This window comes from Pyxicephalus adspersus, chromosome 6 (genome assembly GCF_032062135.1).
Source record: "Pyxicephalus adspersus chromosome 6, UCB_Pads_2.0, whole genome shotgun sequence".
Taxonomy (NCBI): domain Eukaryota; kingdom Metazoa; phylum Chordata; class Amphibia; order Anura; family Pyxicephalidae; genus Pyxicephalus; species Pyxicephalus adspersus.
The window spans coordinates 27,566,854-27,588,693 of record NC_092863.1 but is presented as its reverse complement, the minus strand read 5'-3'; the positions used below and the strand labels follow the sequence as shown (position 1 = coordinate 27,588,693).

At 40.7% G+C, this 21,840-nt stretch overlaps 1 protein-coding gene across 1 annotated transcript in view; it reads left to right on the top strand.

The window, feature by feature from the left end:
• The first annotated feature begins 1,990 nt into the window (after positions 1-1,990).
• LOC140332505 (protein FAM240B-like) overlaps positions 1,991-21,840 on the top strand; it is an 82,944-nt gene continuing 63,094 nt past the window's right edge. Inside the window, exon 1 of the mRNA XM_072413745.1 lies at positions 1,991-2,104. The gene's annotated coding sequence lies outside the window, so the exon portion shown is untranslated. The remainder of the gene's footprint in view (positions 2,105-21,840) is intronic.

Below are 21,840 nucleotides of genomic sequence, written 5' to 3'. Positions count from 1 at the left end.
CTCAACATAACCTTATGTGTGGACTTTGAAAACAATTTTTTTTATTTTGTTGGGCATTCCAAGAAATGTTCATGTTAATGAAGATGTGTTCAATGATCTGAGCAAAAATTGCTCCTTAAAACATACATTTATTAAAAAATAATAGTTGTCCCCCCTACATAGAATCCCTAACCCAGTTTTTTATTTAGAGGATGTAACAAGAGAAGTTGTTACATCAGTCCTGGGCGGGGATATTCAAGTTTTAATTAGGTATAGGTAATATTTTCTCTGAGCTCTTTGAATCACCAGGAAATGAGTGTCCCACACATTAAAAATGAATTTTATGGTCATTTTATGTATTTTACACAATTACCAACAAAGATTTGTTAAAGGCCATCCAGGTCAAGCTGAATTAAACAAAACAGAAGCTCTCCTTAATTAATTTTTGTTTGTCTTTAGATTATCTTAATTATCTTAACTACTATAAGCCATTCATACAGGGGGAACAGGTCACAATTTTTACAAAGTCTATGACTTATTTACTTAATGGTTAGGTATGTTATAATTCCCACATATTAAAAAATGTCTGAAAATTCAAACGTGGCACCAGAATTTTTGACTAAGAGTAAAGATGACAGAGGGGAGAGATCTTGATTACAGGGTGTTGATTCAATATGATGACAAATCAGTTTTCTATAGACCACAAAATTCCTTTTATTATTTGCAAATGTGAGTGATTAGTGTCAAATGGTAGGATGGCACAGAGGCAACTCCACACACCAGCTTAACTTTAGGGCTCCCGCCTGCGTTTATTAAACCAAAAAACAGATAAAAGAGAACAGTATTTCCTTGCAGGGTTTGGTATCAATGATAACAGAAAGTCCATAAGCAAGATATTCAGCCTCCTGGCTACCATAAACAAAAGTTTTCTCTTTGCAGCAACAGACAGACTGACCCACAGCCTGTCCAACCTACATTACCTGCTGCTTATCACAGGATGTGCTAAATAGGCTTCTAGGCCTTAGAAAGATGTGGTGCCTGGAATTGGGAATTTGCCCTATCATGCTCTTGCAGATTCCCAGCAAAACCAGCCCCAGAATCCTACTGGTTCCCTGCAGACACAAGGTTGCTGGGTTTACTCATGGCATTATCAGAGATAATGTGACCCCACATACCTACCATCCAGCACTTTGTCTAGTGACACTGGTGACTTTTTGTTACACAAGGTATTCATGTTTATCATCATTCGTCAAAGAATTAGACTTCTGCATTCTCAATTACAAACAAGTTAATCTGTTTGATTAAATATATTTCGATAATTAGTTGTAATTACAATACAAAAAAGCAATGTTTTGATGGCTACAGTCAGCTATTTGTAGAATAAAACTAATGACCCTCTGAGAAGAATTTACTAACTATGTAATTGACACAAATAAAAGGTAAACAAAACCCTAGGCTGAAAAAGTTGTGTCTTTTATTTGCCTTTGGACATATAAGTTCTACTTTTATTAATTTAATCATTGTCAATCTCAATATCAAACAAATGTATTTTGACATAGGTCATTAACACTCCTGTTTCCTGTGGACAGGACAGTTCGCTGTGTGATAATGAGGAGTACATCTGTAGATTAACAGTTCTAAAGAACAAAATATTTCTTTGTGTCACATGTAACACAATAGCCAAATGTGATCATACAACATTCCATCCTTTCTTCTCACTGCTCTATCATATTGCAAAAGATTTAATGTACAATACAAAATGGAGTAAAGTGCCTATACTGTGTTTTAAAGTATACTACCAGGCTTATACTTAAGTGCTGCTAAATATGTCTCATTATAACATATTACAACTGTGTTTACACAGGGCATGCTTTAGAGAGCATCCAATGCATTTGCTGTAAAGTTGTCATCCAGCTTCATTCAGTAAGGGGAAAACCTTAACGGACATGGAATAAAAGGATCATGCAGGTATTTGTTATGTGATTCCAAGTCCTGCCATTGATATGTTCTTTGCTATATAACTTCCAATCACGCGAAGGGACTGAGCCTGCTTAGAGGGAGAACCACAGCTACAGCTTGGTAGCTCAGGTGACTTTTGAACCCTGCGTGAGCACAGCTCTTAAAGGTAAGATTAGATCATCTCTGCTTCTAGCTTTCAAAATATAATAATAAATAACAGAAATATAACAATGATCATATATTTTCTAACTGCTTTTTTATCTAGCTCACTGTTAATAAAAGAATTACTTTGTACAAGCATCATACTTTATTTGCATGACCGTAAATGAAAAATTATCAAAGCAGCATTAAATTCTTCTAAAGGAAGTAAATAAATACTTCTGTACATGCAAGCAATTTATTTAAAGTGCCTAAAAAACTGTGCAGCCCAAATAATTGAACAACTTGTTCTACACCATCATCCATTAAAAAAAAACAAAGAATGATGAAAGTGTTATAAGCATGGATAGGAGAATATCTTAGTGTGAACAGGTACTTACTTAGTCAACTAAATTAATTTTATTTGTGTACATCTCCTAACATAAAACATTACCACAAAAAAACATTTTATTTTAAATACTTTGCGTCATCTAACAACTGGTATACATTTGATGTGTGATTTTACAACATTACAAATACACAATATTTGACTAAAGGGAAGGAGTAGTATAAAACACCAATCACTCTGTGTTTATATCATAAACCCAGATTAGATTGAAATGGAAATTAATATCACTATCTTCAACCCTGGAACTGTACAGATTTTATGAGCCTTTATCTGGCTAATTAAAAAAAAAACATTATTATTATTATATGCCATAAAGCCAATGTCAACTTTTGGTGACCACATAGATAGTGTTTTCCCAGAATTTTGGTCTTCTGACTTAGTCTTAAGCTCCTTTTTGTTATGATTACTTTAAAAGATCCTTTATTTTACTATCATTAGGCATGGCATGGTTGGTGCCAACTGCTGGTGGCATCTCTCTAAATTTGTCTTGGGTTTTAAATATTTGTAGGACAAGTACCTATTTTGGTGATTTGTATCCATTTATCTTTAGTCGCTCTTGTTCTTCCTTCAATTTTTCCAACCACAAGTGTCTTATTCAAAGAGTTAGGTCTTCTCTTTGTGCCATACAGGAAGTAATGAAAATAAATAGATATTGATTTATGTTTTGTTTTGGTTTTCCATCTTGCCCATTTATCCCAGAGCTTCATTCCATTTTGACAATAAGGTCTAACTATAGATATATTTATACACAGTACTGTTACCAAAATGTGGAGAAACCATCACTTATATTTAAAATTGCTTAATCCATTATCTACAACTTTCTCATTACTATAAAATAGTTATAATTCTCTGTAGATTAAACTTTTCTACAGTTGTGATCTTGGATTTCTTTGATAGATAGCACAGGTTTGTGAGTTAGTACATCTGACTTATCTTTCAAGACTGCTCTGTTTGCATTTATGTTTTAATCAAAAATTGTAATTAGCTTTAATACCTACAGCATATTTCTTTGAATGTAATCAATTGCCAGGAAACTGGTTTTGATTTCAGGCATACAGAAAAGTGAAAATTCATCAACAAAATATTGAACAGTTAGTATTGGATTACTAACTAAGAGCTGAACATTTCTGTAACTTTGGGTGTTAATGAAACTTTGTTTAGTAGGTGACATGATGACATGACAAGGTGCTATAACTAGCAATTATATTTATAAGGATGCTATTTTTTAGTTGGGGATAGATATTCAGCTGCATATTGGTCATTAAATTATTTTTTAAACACGTCAAGACCCTTTTTTTTTCAATCTATATGACTACCTGAAGTAGTTACATCATTTATATGTACATCTTTACTCATCATATAATAAGGTAATCTACTGTAAATGCAAAATAAATATTTTAATTTATATGACTTGTTTGAAGTACATTTTTCCTCTTTTCATCTTCCAGGACATACTTTTATTAATCAAATGCTCCAAAGAAGATATCTCTGGAACATATTTTTTATGCATTCTCTCAGCAGACATCAATTCGAATAATGTCATGTACTAGGACATATGATGTGTTTTCTGGAAGCTAAAGTCACTGAAAATACTTTGCCATTTGTTTGTAGTTACCAGATGATTTGATTTAAAGTAAAATCTTGTAAAGCACATACTTGCTTTCAGAGCGCCCTTAACCATTGACCCAGAACATTAAAGTATAGTGGAAACAGGTCACCCTTTGATCCCTGAAAATACTTGTATATGCCATATTCTTTCTTATGAAATTCAAAGCAAGGTGTATAACTGTACCTTCTATTATCTGAAAAATCTAGGATACAAGCATTTCCAAATGCCATACCAAGGAATTATGAAAATTTGTTTGAGAGCTGCACATATGCTGTTCAGTGCTTGTCATTTGTTTCTGAATCATACCATGAACTTGGCAAATGGAACAAGCAATTCCTTTTCACAGCATCAGTTTTTGTAGTAGCACAGGTCTATTAGTACTGAGGCACAAAACCTATACTATAAGAAATATTGTAATACTGTACCTTTTTTAAAGCCAATCTCTAGCCTTATTCCTTTTCCATACTGAAATTGCTTATATTAATTTTCTTACACATGGATAGTTTCTTATAGTGTGCATTAGAAGCTGCAGTAAATTGGATAGAACCTACCATTCTGTGGTACTGGTTGACATTATCTAGCCCTTTTCTCCTTAGCCTTGCTTGACCAGCACCTTTTAATATATTAAATTTGAATGCTTTTATTCATTTAAGCTCAGCATTACACATGGGTAAAGCTTTTTGTTTTTAGGAAGCTATGTACAGCAACCTGTTGTTCTTCCTGCCCATCATGATTTTCTTGTATTGTACAGGGAAGCATAGAAACAAAGGGATTGCATCACTGGGTCTAAGATATGTAATGAAAAAAGGTTTTATTTCTAAATATCATTGACATGTTGATGAAAGGGATAAAGAGGAGCAGGAGAAGACAAAATAATAACATAGTATTAGCCTGGCTCTTGACTTACTTTTGTAGTCTTACAGCTGCATAGACAATTCCTGTGCTCTATAAGGCCTAGTCTCCACTGGCTTCAAACACCTAACTCAAAGATGTGTTTTTGACTCTATAGTTTTCCACTGAAAACAATAGAGCAGTCTTCTCTGTTGCTTTAGCTTTGCTTTACTTTGCTTCAGTTTTAACCCAGCATGCTGCTTTACTCTGTTTCAAAGCTGTGTTACCCTATGGCGTTTTGAAATCATGCATAGTAAAGCTGAAGCATGCTGTGTTTTCCTTCTTCACAGCTTGAATCATTCTTCAATCCAGTGGAGACAAATTTAAAGACTGCCTTACAAATCAACTGGTGCTAGTAATGTAGTTCAACCTCACTAACCCACTTGCCCACTAGGATAATGTCATAAAATAGGTCTACAGGTCAGGAAAGTAAGAGAAAGGTTAGACAACTATATTGACATGCTTGCTCAAATCATCATTTAAGATATGGAAAAAGAGGATCAACCTGACATTTTCAGAAAGTTCAGTCATTTCTGGTATTTCCCAATACTTGAGAAGGCTTCTCAAGTATTGGGAAATACCAGAAGTTGTCACATATTTGCACAGAATGCCAAAATCATTTACTATTCTATTTACTAATCGTTTCAAATGTTTTTTTCCTTCCTTCATTCCTTATTATGAAACTGACAAGAACAAATTATATAAAACACAATTCATTGACAAAGTAGTATATAAAACATGGAGGGGTGGATATGTTATTTGAGGTTTTTTTCCTTTGTCAAAATGTAGTGAAGTGTAAATTGGTGGCAAATGTTGCCACTTTTTCTTAGTTAGAATTGGGGGGCGAAATGGTAAATTTTGTTTTGAAGAGGTATTTATTAGTTAAATATTTTTTTAGGGATTGGAATAGGTTCTCTGAAATTTGATAGTTGGTTGTTAAGGGTGTTTATAGTTAAAGTCACTTTTTATCGTAGTGTCTTGCGGGGAAAATTTATATTTAACATTTCAGTACCTAAAGTCCTGTCCTGTCATCACCACTCACATAAAGAATTTCCATTATTCCATACAAGATGTACTCAGAAAACCAATTAAAATTTTCCAGTTCTGATACTTTGGGCCTGATTTATTAAAGCTCTCCAAGGCTGGAGAGGATACACTTTTATTGGTAAAGCTGGCTAATCCAGAAAACCTGGAATGGATTTCTTAAAAGTCATTTGCTATTTATTAGAAAATATTTTCAATCCTGAACCAGATCCATTCCAGGTTTGCTGTGTCACCCAGCTTCACCAATGAAAGTGTATCTTCTCCAGCCTTGATAAATTAGGGCCAATACCCCAACATAGTTAATTGCAGAGAAAAGTTGGTTTATGCTGTTATATGTTTCTGCATCTTGTGCAGATGTTTAGAAGAGTGAGGAGACTTTATTATATGTCTGCACCTGAACTGCTAAACACCAGCACCATAGGACACACCTTGGAAGTGGTGATTATCTTTGTACATTTCGTGGTACCTACCACTACTGGGCTCTTTACACTGGAAGGCACCAGAATTAAATACCTTACATTAATGGGTGTGTATATAAAAGTTTGGCAAAATAAAATTAAACTACTTATTGGTGCATTATCAATTAAACCAAAACTCTTCCTATTTCTCCCCTAAAACCCATTTTTTCCTCATATAACGCTGTAATTTTTTTAATGCACAGCAAATTGAATGAGAAGACAGACTGTAAGTCACAGCCTACACTTCAAACACACCTACATTCTTCCTGACAGTCAGTAAAATGCATAGGTCAGTGCTAGGAGAAGCTGTCTGAGATGAGGACAAAGCTGCCAACTTTTGACAATTTTTCAGAACTGGATTATTAGTTATTTTGCCTGTTAGTCTGCTAGGCTGCACATTTTGGGAAAAGAAAGACTATAGTTTGTGACTAGAGATGGAACAGATTAAGAAGACACCACTATTTGTGTGTGTTTGCTTAACTGGAAGACTCAATACCAAAGTGTAATTGCCTAACTGAATGCTCATCATCAAAGCAGAAGATTTGTATCCTCTCTAATCTGAGCATTTTATAAACCAGTAAAGACATTTTGGTGTGTTTATTAGCATCTAATTTCATCCAGAAGAGATCTTAGAAATGTACCGATGCTCCTCATTGGCTTGGCCTACAGCAATACCAGCAAAAAATGCATGTGACATCAAGGGCAGAATCAAATGTGCCACATAGTTACTGTACCATGCATTTTTTGTGAAGCGCTATGGTATTTCTGTCAAGCGAAACTGCTATCTTGTTCACAACTTAACATTCTATTAGCCTATTGCTTAAATTCTTATCAAAAGCAAAGGCTTATGTCAATTTCAATCAGGTAAGGTCAAGACTTTGAAATGGTAAACTGAAACAGCCATCATTATGGCCGCTGCAGTGTTTATGCCTCTGCAGCTATCAATTTTATATGTTGATATAAAATTCATAAAAAAAAAATGTTGTTGCAAATAGAGATGCAATAAACAAATACATATCTTCATCTAAGTGAAAAGGCTCTTAAATATGTTAAGACTAACATATGGCAGGTAATGAGGTGACTCTTAATGAATTCATGGCCACTGTTCTCAATCTGCTGTTAGATTTTCTCTGTGTGGATATGTTTTTCAGTATAAATTTTACAGTCAATTTACTTTAATTATGTCACTGTTTACTGTAATGAGTTGCTGCTGCAGTATTTATTGGCTGATGCAAGCATATGATATGGTCCCGGTGTGTCGTGATGTATTTCTCAATGAATGTACCAAGGACAACATCAGTTTGACTAATGATGAACTGCACACTGTTCTGCACTTGTTCCTGTGAGAAATCATTGTGTCACAACCAGAGCAAAAACATACAACTTTCAAGAACAATTTAAAAAGAGTAATGGAGAAAACCATTTAGAAAGCTTGTGAAGGAATCTTGCAGTAAATTTAGAGTTAAATTTAAAGTTTTTCATAGACACGGTGCATCAGGTGAGTGACAGTCCTGTCGGTTGAATTCAAGGAGAGATAAGCAAGAGCACAGAGAATATATAAAGGTCAACATTCAGGACAGAAATCAGCCCCCACAGATAGCTGTAGTATAATACTGAGCAACACCTAACAAGAACATGCGAGAATGGGAACTGCTAGAGCTGTAAAGTGTATCTTATTATCTATTTTTTTTACTACTATTAATATTATTTCCTTATATTTATATAGTGTCGATATAGATTACACATCAGTTTACAGTTTAAGTCCTTAGTCATGTCACTGCAAAAATGACAACATATGGTATAAATGGTTTTTAAAAAAGGTTTAGGTTCATGCCACATTAGATATACATAGACACTTTTTTGACCATTTTGATCACAGAGAACGATGAAAAAAAAAGAACTTTCAATACACTTATATGCATTTTTTTGAAAAAACATTAAAGCACACACAATAAAAAAAAAAAAACGACTAGCAAGTGCACAGTGTAGTTGTCTAGAGGTACCTGCAAAAACCTTATATACTCATTTGGCCATGGTAAAATGTTGATTATTGAGAATGGAAAGAGAGCTGTTAAAGGGTAAAGCAGAACTAAATTTAGAAAATAAAAAATTGTGAAGAAGCCGGACAATGTCCCTTCTGTAATAAAATAAACTTACCTGGCTGATATTCTTGTGCTGGATCCAGAATCCTAAAGCGGAACAAAATTCATGACTACTCACTTATCTCATTTCCATTGCAGGGTGCTTCCATCCTCCCTCTTCTCTACTTCCTAAAGACAATTTTTGGCCATCTTAATTGACCGTGTCCGTGTAATGCGCCTGGGCACACAAACCACAGCCAACTCCAAGAATCCTTTTATCAAGCTGTTGTCATCATAAAACAAGGCAAAGGTCATTCACAGATGATCAGTCCGATAAGCGTGGTACAGAAGGATAAGGCAAGGCAGGTCAGGAATAATCTGAGGTCAGGGCAGGCAGCAGGCAAGAGTAGTCCAAAACAATCCAAGGTCAGGGCAGGCAGAGTTCAGGCAGAATCAGATATCAAACCGGGTCGCTATTGGTAATGACACAACAGGTTAATATGAACCAACACACAGAGAACGCACCCAAGCACACTGTACACACAGAGGCTTAGAGTGGGCAATGGTGTCCAGGACAGGTTCTCCTTAAATGGCCAGAGTGCCCAATGACCTTGCAATAAGGGAACTCAAACTAACTATGTCCCGCCCCACGGCGAGGCAGCCGAGTGCCTTGCCCCCGGGGGGTACAGGAGGCACGCGTGGTAGCGAGCGTACCTCTTCCCACAGCACGCCAGGGACGTGCCCTACTTTGCACATCCACAGGAGTGCTGAGAACAAGCACTTCTCTGTTTACGTCCATGGGGATGCTGGGGATGCCGCCTGGCCCAACACTAGTTCGGCCAGAACGGATCCCTCCGCCTGCAGGGAGAGATACGCTGCGAGCAGGACAGCAGCCTCGGCCACGGTGCCTGCTGCAGCGGGGTCTCCCCCGCTGGCTGTGGTTTCCAAGGACGCCGTGGGCTTGCTGGACAGGTAAGTGCCTTACACTACCCCCCCTTCAGGGGGGCCTCAGGACCCTCATGTTGGGGTTTCTCCGGGTAATCTCTATGAAACTCCGACACAAGTTCCTCCGCATGTATGCTGTAGGCCGGCACCCAGCCTCTCTCCTCTGGTCCAAAACCCTTCCAATCAATGAGATATTGCAGAGAGTTACGCACCTTACAAGAGTCCAGGATTCTCTCAACTTCATATTTGGGTGCTCCCTGCACCTCAACTGGCAGAGGGGGATCTGAAAGGGGAGCAGATTATTTTTTTTCCGATATTGGGAACAGACCGATAAACTTGGGTCCTAACTTGGCTGAGGGTTGGCGGAGGGAAATATTTCAGGTAGACACGCAAACCAGATCACCGGGTTGGAACTGGGGCTCAGGGGATTTATGGCGATCTGCAAACCTCTTCTGCTGGGCTACTGCCTCTCTAAGATTACTTTGGACCTGGTTCCAAAAAGGTTGGGAATGTTCTACCCAGTCTTTAGGGACGGGAAGATCAGAGGGTGGACCTGACAGAGAGGACACTTTGGGAATCTGACCCCAAACACACATAAACGGAGAGAACCTGGTGGAGGAGTGCTCTGCGTTGTTGTATGCCACCTCCGCAAAGGGGAGATTTTCAGTCCATCTCTCCTGGCAACCAGATACAAGACCCTGATGAGAAGGAGAGCTCGATGCCCAGTTGGGCACAGAACTCCCTCCAGAACCAAGAGACAAACTGAACCCCACGGTCTGAAACAATGTCGTCCGGAGCTCCATCCAGGAGGAACACAAGAAACACAAATAAATCAGCCAATTCCTTGGCTGAGGGCAACTTGGGTAGCGGTATGAAATGGGCTTGCTTACTGAAGCGATCCACCACCACCCAGATCACCGTAAACTCTAAGGACCCCGGAAGGTCTATGATGAAGTCCATGGATATGTGGGTCAATGGAGCAGCAGGAATGGGCAGAGGAAGTTGAGTGCTGGAGGGAGCGGCACGAGAGGACCTACTCTGAGCACAAACTGGGCATGCACGAACATAGAATTCGACATCCACTGACATGTGAGGCCACCAAACTTGTCTTTTTACTAATTCTAGGGATTTCCTAATTCCTGGGTGGCCAGCAGTCTTGGAATCATGTAGCTGTTGGATAACCTTTAGGCAAAGATGAAGGGGAACATACAGCCGCCCTTCAGGTTTTGCAGGGGGGGTAGTCGGTCTGGTAGGGGGCTAAGAGGTTCGTGACATTCTCTAATACCAATGTGGTCTGTATGGCTGACACCACACATTAGGGGGACAAAATGGGGCTAGGGCACGGATCCGGAAGGGAAGTTGCCTCTGGGAAACAACGGGACAAGGCATCAGCCTTCACGTTTTTTGAACCTGGCTTGTAGGTAATTTGGAAATTAAACCTCGTAAAAAACAGGACCCAACAGGCTTGCCAGGAGTTGAGACGTTTAGCCCCTTCAATGTACTCCAGGTTTCTATGGTCAGTATAGACCGTTCCCACCCCTTCCAGCCAATGCCTCCATTCCTCAAAAGCCCAATTTACTGCCAGAAGTACCCAGTGGCCCACATCATAATTACTCTCAGCTGTGGAGAACTTACGGTAGAACAAGGCACAGGAGTGCAATCTCTCTGGTTCTCCAGAGTACTGGGAGAGGACTGCTCCCATGCCAATCTCCGAAGCATCCAACTCTATAATAAATGGGAGAGTGGGCACTGGATGCACCACTGCAGAAAGCCCTATTTAGCGCTTTGAAGGCTTCGCAAGCTTCCGGAGTCCACCTTGAGGAGTTCGCTCCTTTCCTAGTGAGGTTCATCAGAGGGTGGACAATGAATAGGAAAATTCGTATGAACTTCCTATAAAAATTTGCGAAACCTAAAAAGCGCTGAAGACCCTTAAGGGCAGTGGGTTGCGGCGATTTCAGAACTGCTGGGACCTTGGTTGGATCCATGGCCAACCCGTGATCCGACAGAATATACCCTAAGAAAGCAACCTCATGTACCTCGAAGGCGCACTTCTCCAATTTTGCAAAGAGGCAGTTTTCTCTGAGCTACTGGAGGACCTGGCGAATCAAAATATCATCAAGATACACAATCACAAATTTTCACAGAAATTCTCGGAACGCATCATTTACAAATTCCTGGAAGACTGCCGGGGCATTACACAGACCAAAGGGCATTACTAGATATTCGAAGTGCCCATCTCTGGTGTTAAAGGCAGTCTTCCATTCATCGCCCTTCCTAATGCGGATGAGGTTGTAGACCCCCTTCAAATCTAGCTTGGTGAAAAATCGTGCCCCATTGACCTAAGAGAAAAGGTCATCCATAAGGAGCAGAGGGTACCGATTCTACACAGTAATCTTCTTTAGGCCCCTGTAATCAATACAGGGTCTTAACCCGCCATCCTTCCCCACAAAAAAGAAGCCACCACCTGCAGGGGAAGAGGATGGATGGATGGATGAAGCTCTTCTCTATGTTTTCTTGGATGTATTCTTCCTGGGCCATTGTCTCTGGCTCGGTGAGATTGAACAAATGACCCCTAGGGGGCATGGTACACCGAAGAAACTCAATGGGGCAATCATTGGAATGATGAGGTGGGTGTTTGTCAGCTGACCTGGGGCAGAAAACATCAGTAAACTCCTGGTAAGGCTTGGACAATTTTTGTAACACCTCGAGGGACCCTATTGGCATTACCAGAGTAAGGCATTTAGCCTAACATTTGGTCCCCCACTTAATGATCTGACCGACTCCCCAATTAATTATGGGGTTATGGGATTTCAACCCAGGGAGGGCTTAAATCAGGGGGGTTTTTACCATCCTGAGTGCAATCAGACGGATCGCTTCCCTTATCCCTTATTCCAATCTCCTTGGGTTTCCCCAGGTCAGGCATAGAAGATGGAAACTTTGCAGGTGGTGTGGTGCTGGAGGTATAGGTTTCAACTGAGGAGGCGAACGACTCCTGGTTCTGTGGATGACTTTTTCTAAATGGTGTTCCCGGATCCTCCTATTGATGCAGATGGACTGCTGTATCGCAAGATCCAGGGTGGACGGAGAAGGGAGACCCAACAGCAGGTCTTGAACTTGATCACTGAAGCCTTGACAGAAGCGATGGAGGAGAGCTGCATCTCCCCAACTGGTAATGGTGGCCCAGCGCCGAAACTCTGCTGCATATTCTTCCACGGGACATCTCCCCTGGGCTAGGTACTCCAAGTTTATCTCTGCTGTTCGGGTCAGGCCCGGGTCATCGTAGATCACTCCCAAAACAGCAAAGAAGTCAGCTACAGAACTGAAGGCAGGATCATCTGAATGTAAGTTGAATGCCCATCTCTGGGGCTCACCTTTTAGGAGGGAGATGACCAATATGTTGGCGTGTTGTCCCCAAGGCAATAGGGCGAAGTTGGAAGTACAGAAGACAGGAGTCCCGCAAGTTGGGGAAGTCCTGTCTGTTCCCTGAAAATGAATCAGAGATTCCACTGGCACCGCTGGGCTGGATACATTTGCACCCGAGTCTTGCCCTGGGAGCGACTGTAATTCACCTGCCATTTCCAGGAGGTACTCACTAACCTTCATGGGCTGACCGGTGGGAGCCCCTAATGAAAGCTCCTAGATTTCCTCCATTAGGGCTGGGTGGTGTGCGAGTGTCCTGCTATACTGTAATGCCCCTGGGCACACAAACCACAGCCAACTCCAAGAATACTTTTATTCAGCGGGCAAGAGTAGTCCAAAACAATCCAAGGTCAGGGCAGGTGGAGTTCAGGCAGAATCAGATTTCAGACTGGGTCGCTATTGGTAATGACACAACAGGTTAATATGAACCAACACACAGAGAACACACCCAAGCACACTGTACACACAGAGGCTTATAGTGGGCAATGGTGTCCAGGACAGGTTCTCCTTAAATGGCCAGAGTGCCCCTGCGCGACCTGGCACCATTTGATAGGAGGATGACTGAATCCCCTGCGGACGATTGGCCGCAGGAAATTCAAACTGACTATGTCCCGCCCCACGGAGAGGCAGCCGAGTGCCTTGCCCCCGGGGGGTACAGGAGGCACGCATGGTAGCGCGCACACTTCTTACCATAGAACCCCTGGGACGTGCCCTACTTTGCACGTCCGCAGGAGTGCTGAGAACAAGCACATCTCTGTTCACGTACATAGCTTGGGATGTGGCCCAGCCCAACAGTAGTTCGGCCAGAACGAATCCCTCCGCCTGCAGGGAGAGACATGATGCGAGCAGGGCAGAAGCCTCGGCCTTGCTGCCTGCTACAGTGGGGTCCCCCCCGCTGGCTGTGGTTCCCAAAGATGCCACGGGCTCTCTGGATAGGTAAGTACAGCGCTGCGTAATATGTTGGCGCTATATAAATTCTGTTTATTAATATTAATAATAATAATAATAAGTGCCTTACAGTCAGAATGACATTGCTCCTTCGGAGGCACGCAAGAGTTCATTCCTTCCTGGCATGCAAGGGGAGCCAGGATTGCTGGGTTTATCTAACAACCAACGCTGAGCATGTGCAGCTCAGCAAAATCTTGGTGCTGCACAGGCAGGTAAGTGCATTTACTATAGAAGGGATATCTTCTGTCCCTTTCTGCAAAAACCACCTGCCTGAATATAAGATGTTTAAAGTGGGACTTTAGTTCCACTTTAACCCAGTTCCCTTCTAGGTTGAGGATCTTCAGCTATTTTGATTGATAGTACTGGATTGACATAACTCCTGCCAATGCTAACTGGAGTGCCTTCTATCCAGTCAGCCAGCCAGTCAGGATCATACACTAAGCTGTGTATGTGCAGCTTAGGGTACGTTAAAGAATAGACTGTGAACAGGCAGGTAATTTTTTTTTTTTTTGTTGTTTTTTTTGCAGAAGGGACATCGCCTGTACCTTTACGGCTATATAATATATAAATTTTATCTCATATATTGTTTCAGCATGGCATAGATCTTAATAGAGTCAACCTAAAATTGAGTGTAGAGTGCTAATGGTGTGTTGGTTTCCCTGTTGATTGAATCAAGATGAATTTCACTTTTTGCTCCAATGATAATTGATCAATGAAAACATTTGGAATAAGTCAGCTGAAACATGATGCCTGTGTTAGTGTCAAATTTGGAATACCAATACTAAATAGTAATCAAAGTCTCCCCAATGGACACACATACACACAACAATAAAATAAATAAAAAACTTCTAACCCATTTTTTACGGAACTAAAAATATTTGCAGAACTATTCGAGCATTCTAGAGTTTGTTTGTTTCTTCATTTGGAAAGATAGTGAATCACATTAAAGTATGCATTCCCAGTAATGTTCTTCAAATATGTAAATAGTGGGCAATCCCTAAATAGTTTATCATAAACTAGAAAAAATCTGTTGTGGTATATTACTTTTATGAAACACAACACAGCATTTGCATATGCTATATATATATTAGGTCAGAATTATGACATGTGAAAAAAGACCCCTCATATGGAAGTGCTCTTAGCAACCTCCCTGCTTTTTTTACTTTGCAGAAAGTTACTATTTTTGAAGAAGAGAGATACCACAGTATTTTTTTTGTTTTTGTAAGAGGATCACTTCCTGTTTCATTACAGGAACAAAGAAATCTCATAAAAGTGCATAAACCTTTATTTCACATATAACAGACACAGTATCCAATCCTTTACAGGGTTCTGTTGGTCTATTTTTCATTCATTCCTGTCCACTAGACATTAATGGCTAAGACAGAACGTCTTCACAACAGGATCACAGTAGACAAATATTTGAAGGAGCAACTGAATTGTGAACGCTGTCCCATGAAAGACAGGCAAATGGTAAAGGATTAGTCACCAGAATTATCTTAAGTCTTTCTACAGCAGATATTTCCCTCATTGTTGACTTGTCTTAGTTGTTGACTATGCATTGTCTTGCATTGTATCTCTGTATAGAGGCAGCCATCTTAGTGGTGACATGGTTTGTTTTCCCATCTATCAAAGAGATCAGTGAGCAGAAAAGGAGGGCCCTATAGAAAAATATCTATATTTAAGAATCTCAGCTTTTATATATTACAGTATATACTTGAACATATACTGATACAAATATGTACTGAGATGCTTATTTTTACTTGAGAATACAGGTAACCTCTTTGACTCCAGTATAAACATAGGTCACATACTGCTGAACAGCATTTAATATAAATGACCAAAAAATTTAAGATGAATTATTAAATACATTAAATAAAAATAAATACTAAATAAAAAAACATTTGCTGAAAAGGAGGAAATGGTAAATCACATAGGCTCAGCCTTTATATACCCTTACTCACCCATTTTACAGGTTAAGGTATCTGAGTGTGTGTAATTGTGTAATAAATGCATGTCTCATGTCTCCAACTGCAAGTTTATTACACACCTTACATGAGGACACAGCACCATCCCGTGATGTGAACTAAAAACTTAAACTGAGATATTTCAAATGCCAGTTTTGAGGCCAAAAAATCTTGGATTATACTCACACTATAAATTTGTTTGACAGAAATATATACTTGATTTCTCAATGCTACTTTATTATGGATATGGAAAAATAAATTAAGACATGGGGACATCCTATAAGGGCTTCATAATTCATGTTAAAATCTAATTTTTCCCTGGCCTAAATGATAATAAATAAAAAGAACGGGAGGAATTAGAAACTAAGGCAAAACTCTTGTTCTATTTGTAGTACCGGTACTTTCTATTTCTTAATTGTCTTTATGCAAGTATGTCTACTAGTTGGATCACTGTGTACTTGTGAATTGTATCTTTCCTATGCCTGTGGTTTGATTTACCTTTTTGATATAACAATTTATGTATATAATTATGATATATATTTATATTGTTAGGTACACTCCTGGCTGGGACCCGTGGGAGAATTATGATGCCCTTATAGGGTGTCCCCATGTATCCCCTACTCAGCCACAATATACCAAGGCTGAGTGATCAGGTAATTATTAGCACGTGTTAAATAGTGATACAATGTTGTACATTGGATGGTAGTGTTGACTACTTGCGATTCATAGGTAACCGTAATGGTGGTTCTTTGTTGATTCTAAATATTGGTGGATTTTATGGCCCTGATTTATCAATGGAATGCGCGATCAGCAAGCTCTATTACCCCAAGTCGGGCTCGAGTTCTAGTGAACTCGCCTGCCAAATTCCTGCAAAAATGAGCAAAGATCTCGAATACGCCAATTAAGGTGAATAATTTTCAGCTGCGCGATTCAGGAGCAGATGGTAAACTCAATGGTGAGGCGATAGCAATTGATTAGCGCACACCCGCGCCCTGTTCTGTGTGCATCTCCAGTCAATTTTACAGGTCAGTTTGAATCTTTAATGCTTGATGTTTTTTTAGTGTAAGTGCTACTTTTTTATGTTACATTCTACTCAAGCAGAAACTTGCTTCATTTATAGTTACATTCATTGCACTTGTTGTTTTGATACTTTTTCTTTTGGTTGCAACACTACAAACTAATTTCTATCAAGCTGGATATATACTAGGTAGCACTTTCATCACACAATAGTATGACTGTAAAAAATATGTGAACAAACATATTCTGACTTTAGAGAAATCAGATATTTTAGTAAAGGATTATAGGCAAACATGGTATAATACATGTATTATTTTTTGTAATCCTCATGATTGTTAGTTTAATTTGTCGCTGCAATGTTTTTGTGCCTGGTTTGTAATGCCAGTTTATGTTGTTTAGCAATTCTTCAGCAATGTTTAGTCATATTTTCCACAAGTATTGAGTACAAATTTCTGCATGGTTTCCACTTCAAAGTGCTACTTGACCCCCCATGTTGCCTTTGTCCCATTGTCACATATTGGTATTTGAATGTTATATGTACATAGTCCTTTTCTGAATATATTGTCATGGTTTTTATTTCTTTTTTTTTAATAGTCTGACAATTGCACTCATGTTGATTTGCTGCCACACAACTCCTCTGTTCATTTGTAGTAGTGTTAAAGGTTTGTTGTCATTGTGCTGTGCTGCCTGATCTTATCACTATTGTATACAAGCACACTTCCACTTGCAGTCCAAAATGGTTGTCAATTAGTTGTCCAGCTGAGTTGCATACTCGTTCTAACACACCTGATGCAAGGAGGTCCAAGTTGCAAAGCGCAACATCAAACCACATTGATTACCAAGCTCACAAGCTGGGTCAGTGAGTTGCTGGAAATGAACAGACGCTGTGTTGTTGCTTAACTTAATGCTCAATAAATACTGGAGTGTATGCATTATTTAGGTTTTTACACAAAACAAATAGTACTAGTATATCAAACTTCCAGGGCCAAATCCACATTGTGCCAAATATTTTCTTGCTTTTCCATCCCCATGTTTCTGTAGGTTTGAATGGCATTTTAGATCTTGGCCCACTATATATATCTTTAACCAGAAGCATTATCCTCCATGAATGTTGATTGTAACCAAGCCACATCAGAAATCATAGGAACAAATAGGCAATCTTTTCAATTTGAAGCATGTGAAGCAATACTGTCCAAAAAGCTCTTAGCCTATTTCTTCTTATAATTTCTCTTTTCTATGTATATGTACACACATCTAAACGCATATATACATGTTTTGCTTTATGTGCACTCATGTCTATACATACATGCATGAGTGCACATGAAGCAAAACAAGCAATATACACAAAAAAATAAAAAAACGTACCTGAATGAGGACTGTGCAAAAGTGCATTTTTCAACTGATAAAACACAGTTCAGGCGTACATATTGGGTCCGCCTTGGCGCACAACTACGCGCTACATACTGCTGAAGTTTGGCGCAGAACTATGCGCATCAAACAACTGAGTTTTAACAAGACAATTGTGCTGTTTTTAGCCTTTCAAACTATTCAGAGAAAGGAACAGCTTAAAAAAAATCACATTTGACTTTTTAAAACTGTCTGACCTGGGAGACCACAAAGTAGATCACATAACAACAAACCCCTAAAAAACAAATACCATTTTACAAACAACTTTATTCAAAAGAAAAATTTGCTTAAAGGTCACATTAAAATATAAAGAAACAAAAAACACACACACACACACATCACTAAATTTACACTAAATGACCCACACTTCCATGTAAAGCAAAAATAGTTCAAAATGGCCCAACAAATATTGCATTGAAAAAATACCAAACCAATAAGCAATTTTTTTTTTTTGCAATTGGACATTCCATAATTATTTATTGATATGATTTTTCAGATTTGTACACCAGTATATGCTGGTTGAACAGATATTCAATTAAATAAAAAAACAAAATAAGGTTGAGGAGAATTTAATGTTAAAAGTACTTTCTATATGTATGTATAGAAGCTTCCATTAAAACTTCAGGAATCTGAAATTCTGGTGTTTTTTCTCTTTCTCTTCTCTGTCTCTTTCTCCTACTTGGACCTGGTTGAGGATCTCCAGGTTGTACTTTTACTAAAAATCTGTCCAAAGAACTTTGCTTCTGCCTTCTCCTCAGGATGTTTCAAAAATGTGCCATTGTCTCGTCATTCCAGGCTTGTTTGGGCTTTGTTGGGGTGGTACTTCTCTGCAAAGTTTTTGACATCCATCCATTTGGCAAAGATTTCCTTGATTAATGAAGTAGGAGCTTCCTCCATCTCCACCTGATCTGAGCCCGAAGAAAGTGCATCCATCTTAGTCCTTTGCTCCTCCTTCTCAAGTTCCTGCAGCTCCTCAGTGGTCAGCTCTTCCCTGTGGCCCTCCACTAGCTCCACATCACCATCACTCACATCCAGACCCATGGACCTGCCCAGAGAGACAATATCCTTCACTATAGTCACAGCCTCACAGCCCTCAGAGGTTCTTTCAGTCATTGAAAAACTGTGGCTTCTGGCCACAATTGCTTCAAAGCATACTTCATTGTTCTGTAGGAAACTTCCTGCCAGGCTTTGTCAATGAGAGTTATGCAATGGATGATACTAAGTGATCTTTCCAATACTCTCTCAGGGTTAAATCTGTGTGAGAGGTCACTTCAAAGCACCTGTGGAATAGTGCTTTAGTGTAGAGTTTCTTGAAATTACTAATGACCTACTGGTCCATGGGCTGAATGAGAGGAGTCATATTAGGGGGGAGGGAGGAACTTTACAGTGATGAAGTCTAACTCTGGCAGCACATAGTCCTGCAAACTTGGAGGGTGAGCTGGAGCATTGTCCATTATGAGGAGAGCCTTCAGAGGCAGGTTTTTCCCCTCTAAATAAATTTTAACACTTGGCCCAAAACCAACATTAAACCACTCGCTGAAAAGTTCTCTGGTTACCCAAGCCTTGCTGTTCAACCTCCACATCACAGGTAACTGCGTTTTCTGTACTTTATATTTCCTAAAGGCCCTTGGGTTTTCAGAGTGGTAGAACAATAGAGGCTTCAGTTTGCAATCCCCACTTGCATTGCCACAGAACAAGAGCCTTAGCCTGTCCTTCATTGGCTTGTGCCCTGGCAATGCCTTCTCCTCTTGTGTAATATAGGTCCTGTTAGGCATTTTCTTCCAAAACAGCCCTGTTTCATCCAAATTAAAAACTTGTGTATGGAGGTGGCGGCAGCAGCAGCATCAGGCAGGGACCACAGAGTGGCACAATGACAGAGCGTGGAGTTGGCGAGAGCATCAGGAGGCTACAGAGTGTCACAATGACAGAGTGTGGAGGTGGCGGTATCATGAGTAGGCTACAGAGTTGCAGAATGATAGAGTGTGGAGGTGGCGACAGCATCAGGAAGCTACAGAGCGGCACAATGACACACGGTAGAGGTGGCGGCAGCATCAGAAGGCCACAGATTGGCACAATGACAGAATGTGGAGTTTCGGCAGCAGCAGCATCAGGTGGAGACCACAGAGTGGAACAATGACAGAGTCTGGAGTTGGCGACAGCTTTAGGAGGCTACAGAGTGGCACAATGACAGAGTCTGGAGGTGTCAGCAGCATGAGTAAGCCACAGAGTGGCACAATGACAGAGTGTGGAGGTGGCGGCAGCATGAGTAGGCCACACAGTGGCAGAATGACAGAGTCTGGAGGTGGCGGCAGCATGAGTAGGCCACAGAGTGGCAGAATGACAGAGTGTGGAGGTGGTGACAGCATCAGGAGGCCACAGAGTGGCACAATAACATAGTGTGGAAATGGCGGCAGCATCAGGAGGCCACAGGGTGGCACAATAACATAGAGTGGAGGTGGCAGCAGCATCAGGAGGACACAAAGTGGCACAATGACAAAGTGTGGAGGTGGGGGCAGCAGCAGGAGGCCACAGAGTGGCATAATAACAGTGTGGAGGTGGCGGCAGCATTAGGAGGCCACAGAGTGGCACAATGACAGAGTGTGGAGGTGGCAGCAGCATGAGTAGGCCACAGAGTGGCACAATGACAGAGTGTGGAGGTGGCAGCAGCATGAGTAGGCCACAGAGTGGCACAATGACAGAGTCTGGAGGTGGCTGTAACATGAGTAGGCCACAGAGTTGCAGAATGACAGAGTGTGGAGGTGGCGACAGCATCAGGAGGCCACTGAGTGGCACAATGACATACTGTGGAGGTGGCGGCAGCATCAGGAGGCCACAGGGTGGCACAATGACAGAGTCTGGAGTTGGTGACAGCATCAGGAGGCTACAGAGTGGCACAATGACACAATGTGGAGGTGGCAGCAGCATGAGTAGGCCACAGAGTGGCAGAATGACAGAGTGTGGAGGTGGCGACAGCATCAGGAGGCTACAGAGTGCCACAATGACAGAGTCTGGAGGTGGCGGCAGCATGAGTAGGCAACAGAGTGGCAGAATGACAGAGTGTGGAGGTGGCGGCAGCATCAGGAGGCCACAGGGTGGCACAATAACATAGTGTGGAGGTGGCGGCAGCATCAGGCGGAGGACACAGAGTGGCACAATGACAGAGTCTGGAGGTGGCAGAAAAATCAGGAGGCCACAGAGTGGCACAATGACCCAGTGTGAAGGTGGCAGCAGCATGAGGAAGCCACAGTGTGGCACAATGACAGAATCTGGAGTTGACGACAGCATCAGGAGGCTACAGAGTGGCACAATGACAGAGTCTAGAGGTGGCGACAGCAGCAGCATCAGGCGGAGACCACAGAGTGGCACAATGACAGAGTGTGGAGGTGGCAGCAGCCTGAGGAAGCCACAGAGTGGCATAATGACAGAGTGTGGAGTTGGCGACAGCATCAGGAGGCCACAGAGTGGCACAATGACCGAGTGTGAAGGTGGCAGCAGCATGAGGAAGCATCAGTGTGGCACAATGACAGAATCTGGAGTTGGCGACAGCATCAGGAGGCTACAGAGTGCCACA